General features: G+C 46.0%; 1 long non-coding RNA gene across 1 annotated transcript; it reads left to right on the top strand.

Annotated features, from left to right (window-relative positions):
* The first annotated feature begins 1,593 nt into the window (after positions 1–1,593).
* LOC137328118 (uncharacterized) lies at positions 1,594–4,282 on the top strand. The gene is made up of 2 exons (XR_010964650.1): positions 1,594–1,665; positions 3,055–4,282. It is a non-coding gene; the product is annotated as an uncharacterized lncRNA (long non-coding RNA).
* Positions 4,283–4,526: the final 244 nt, after the last annotated feature.

The following is a 4,526-nucleotide window of genomic DNA, read 5'->3' as shown; positions in this document are numbered from 1 at the left end:
CCATACATTCATCTGCTCTATCCTCCTATTTCTATAACTCACTAGCGCTTGGCACCTGTATAGCTATAAGCCACCTTATAGTCACAGAGAGTAATGCGAGCTGCTGACTGTGGCTAGAGGCCTTCCTGCAGCAATCACAGCCATGCCCTATTGGCCTTTTGCTGAAGTGCACTTTAATTATGCACAACTCCAAAAAAATGTCCTCAAAAGCCCTGTGCTGCCTGTATATTCAATGGAAGAGGTAATTCCTGGTGGGGGCATTCTCCTTAAATGGTGCCCATTTATCCTTTGCTCCGTCCTATGCTACTGCTCCTCCATTATAATGGCATCCAATGGTATGTTCATAGGGAATGCCATATCTGCTCCTGAGAAGCCCTGAAAGCATTTGGCGGAGGTCTGAAAATATCCTGTCAGAAGCAATTCCAGGTATTTGTAGTCAAAAATCCAAAATTAGAATGTTTTAAAAAGTGTTTCCCAGCTGTGTAAGCCAATGTTTATACTCTTCAGACTATCTTCAGACTCAAAACTCCTCACTGCCTTGAACAGGTGCTCCTGGCAACTTTTCCTCATCATACATCTCAGTCTAGCTTCCCCAGAGTACAAACCCATTAGCAGTGCAAACCCATGAAACCTGAGGACTGAGCGGGCCGATCACAGAGGGTTCAAAAAGCACAAGGAAACTCAAGGGAAGCATTTTGATGGCACAAAATGGGTGGACTTACATCCAATTTTTTTGCCTAAAAAAAATTCCTGCCCTGTTTATACACCTCATTTGCATTGAAAACGGCAAGGAAATTCTCCCCTTTTGATTGTAGATAGATTTATTTTTAAACTTTAACATTTCTGGGTCTCTATTCTGCTCTCAGAAGTGTGGCAGGGTAGGACTTCCAGCTTTTGAGTCAGTCCCACATCCTTCCCGTTACAAATACTGGGGGCAGCATATTAATATACTCCTGAGAGTGCAAGTAACATAAGTCACCCCAGCAATTGGCCAGTTGCTGTGGTAGGATCTATAGATCCTTGTGGCACATAACCGCCAGGAAGGTCTCTGACTCTCTGATGTTGCCAGATATATCTGACTTCCCTCAGTACCTCCTCCTCCTCTTCTTCAATAGGTGCAGCATGTATAATAGAATTCCCTTAGGGAATTACAGCTTCTCTGGCTTTATACCAAATTTCTTTGGTGCCCCACCTGATCAAAAATGATGGCAAAGATTTCAGATGAATTGGGAAAAGGAAATGTCAAATGGGTCTATGAATTCCCAACATATGTTCAAAAATAGTAAAATTCCAATCTCAACTTCAGTGCTGCTCCCTGAAGAGAGCATTGATCAGCTGGTCCTGCCGAGTTCACCAGCTTGATACAGTTGTACTTTGCCAGGGTGTCCAGGAAGGCAAAGGTGACAGAATTTATGACAGATGACATCAACGCGACATTTTCCCATTGTTACCATGGCCTTGATTTTTACTCCGAGCCATGGTGGAGGTGGAGGGGTGGGGATTTCGGGATGGGAAACATGGAAGTATGGGTTTCCCCGACATCCTAGCGATTTTGACGTCAGGACATCTTTTAAACTTTTTCAGCAGGTTTCCCACATGACAGCCAGTCAGATTGACAGGTTGGCTGTTTGTCAGAGAGGAAAGCAGCTGGGGAGCGGATTCCAGGTAAGTCAGACATCGGGGGTTTGGGGCCGGTCATCGGGGGTTGGGGCTGGTCATTGGGGGGGGGGGGAGTCGGAGAAATCTGCGGGGTGGGGTTAGAGACATCGTGAGGGTGGGTTCGGAGACATCTGATGGGGGGGGGGGGGTCGGAGACATCGGTGGGGGGGATGTTGGAGACATCGGGGGGAGTCGGAGACATCGGGGAGGAGGAGGAGGAGACATCAGGGTGGGGGGGGGGCCGTGAATAGATCAGGGGATCAGAGATATCGAAGAGGTTGGACACAGGGGGGGCGGTCAGCCGACCGCATGTGTGGGATCGCAGCAGGTAAGTTTGTTGGGCCTGAAGGAAACACTCCTGCTTCTCCTGCCCACAACAGTGTAAAAAGGCACTTACCTTTGATCCGGGCCGCTTCGAGGCGAGAATCAGAAGGCCCGGGAATCCTGGACCGCAGGAGTTCAAAATAAAAAAGCCATTGAAATGGAGGCCCGCAGCCGCCTTAAAAGATTTTACTGACCGACCCGCCTCCTGAGAGTTTTGCATTTTTACAATTTTTACCTTCACACCTGCCCCCAACCCACCTGTCCTTGGGGTTAAAATTATCCCCGATATGTTAGCCGGGAGGGAGCAGGCACTTCTTGCATCTGCCACCATTTCTGGAAACATTTCTGACAGATTGAAAACAGGGTCAAAAACCTGCTGGATCTGCGTTCTGTCCCCGCTCCTAAAGCACCAAAAACACCCGCCTCCCCCCCCACAAACCCAGGCATTTCAGGTCCCTTATGATAGTGACTGAATTAAAGGAGCTTCTATAAAGGTAAAATAGGAATGAACATTTGCCACAGCCACCATAGAAACCAAGGCCATAAAAGGATTAAGGCTTCCCCTCAACTCAGGGCTACAACCAAAATATTGATGTTATGTGATGTGGTCCTACTGAAACCATTGCCATTTTAGGTAGGAACTGGTCGGACCTGCGCAGTGCGAATTATCCCTGTATGTTCAAACCATCAAAATCTCTTCAGGGTGATAGTTTTGCTGCTTGATACAGGGTGCAGATATATTTTCTTTCCCATTTAGCAAAAGAATAAATTTATGTCAAATTTGTAAAAATTTGCTTAATAAAACAGAAGATTAGTGTTTGGTGAAAATAGTTAGCCATCACAGACTATAAGTAACAGTTGATTAATCGAACATTTTAACATTGGACAGGGTGCACAAAATTACATCTGGTGCATGTTAGTTCAGGTTGCGGTTGGGGGTATAAAGCACCCTGTTGAAAGGTTGTTTTGAATCTTAGTTGTTTGGATTTAAACTATCAGCTGTCACTGTGGGATTGGCCTCTGTGCCACTGCACACAGCCAGAATTGAAACTGATGTTTCTTTTTCAACAGTTTAATCTTAAAGTTAGCCTGATAAAGGCATTTTATCTCTGTTCACTTGGTGGGATGGGGATATAAGTTGCACCATGAGGTAGCTGGAAGGGTTTGGAACATGATCCCACGCCCAAGGCAGAATACATGAATCCATGGCATCAGGATGTGGCAGCTCCAGAATGGGAAATTAAATCAGTGACTGGAGTTAGAGGGTGTAAGATTCTCAAAATTCACAGATCCCCCAAAAACTCAGAGAAAAGCCCTAAAGAAATTCACCTTTTCCCTGAGTATGGAAAAACTTTGGACCCTGACTAAAATCCTAAGATGGAAGGATAGGTGAGAGGTCACCAGACGAAATCAACAACACACACACCGTGGAGCTTCATACACGTCTCTGTTTTAATGCAAAACCGACCGCAGGGGGTCGACAATCACTCCCATTGAAAGAGGTAACTTTTCCAGACATGGTGGGGCCATGCTTTTGTTTTAAAGCAAAACCAACAACACCTAGGACGTTGGATACAAAAGGAAGCCTTATGTGACAAGCTCTAAATCAGAATTAAAACAATGACACATTGGGAGAAGCAATTTGCAATATGATTGGGACCATCAAAAGGCCATCAAAGAACTTTGTAAGAACTGTTTTAAACAGACCACTGTAGGAGAGACAGCCACAAGGCGAAAGCTCTCTCTCTCGCTCTCTCTCTGGCTTGCTGGCTCTGGTGGGCTGCTTGTCTTGGTTCTGCCTGTGTCTGGAAAGAAGAGCAGTTTCTAGCAGACAACAAGGAAAGCAGTTCGACAGGGAAGGACAGCAGCTCTAGAAGCAGGCCGACACACAAGAAGAAACCAGAGCAACAGTCCCAGTGACCATCAGACACCTCGCGGCAACAAGGGCCTTACGAAACAACCAACCGATTATTACCACCAACCAACCGGGTAATATTGAGCCACCGCGATCAAAGAAAACCAACTCGGGAGAAAACCGAAGATCCACAAAGTTTCCACTCTACGATCTATTCCTGACTTACCTCTGGGTGAATTACTGTCAAGGATTCGTTTGGTGAGCATTATCCCTGGTCCTTTAGAGTCCAACCTAACTAGTACAGTGGGATTTGGGTGGGGTGAGGTATCTTTCTACTGTAATTTCCCTCGCGTGTACCGAAGTGTTCCCCATTTTATTAGAGCGTTAAGATTGTTGTGTTGTATTTCCTCTCTTGAATAAAGGTCAAAGTTTCTTGCACCAAAATCAGTTGTCTGCTGCACTTTGTCACAACCCCCAAATAAATCCAAGGTCTAGAACCCAGGGAGTGGGAGCGATTCGGACCGCTCAGAAGTCAGAGGTGAAGCTGACACACACCACCACCCCCTACAAGGGAACTCTGTGACAAGTACCCAAATGGGAAGCCCTAATCCTGGAGAGGCCCAATTTATTTATCGGACATCTTCTGCAAAGCCTACTGCAAATGTTATGTGCATAGGAACATAGGAAT

This window comes from Heptranchias perlo, chromosome 1, assembly GCF_035084215.1.
Source record: "Heptranchias perlo isolate sHepPer1 chromosome 1, sHepPer1.hap1, whole genome shotgun sequence".
Lineage (NCBI taxonomy): Eukaryota > Metazoa > Chordata > Chondrichthyes > Hexanchiformes > Hexanchidae > Heptranchias > Heptranchias perlo.
Note: the sequence above shows the minus strand (reverse complement) of the source record. Positions and strands in the feature narration are given on the sequence as shown.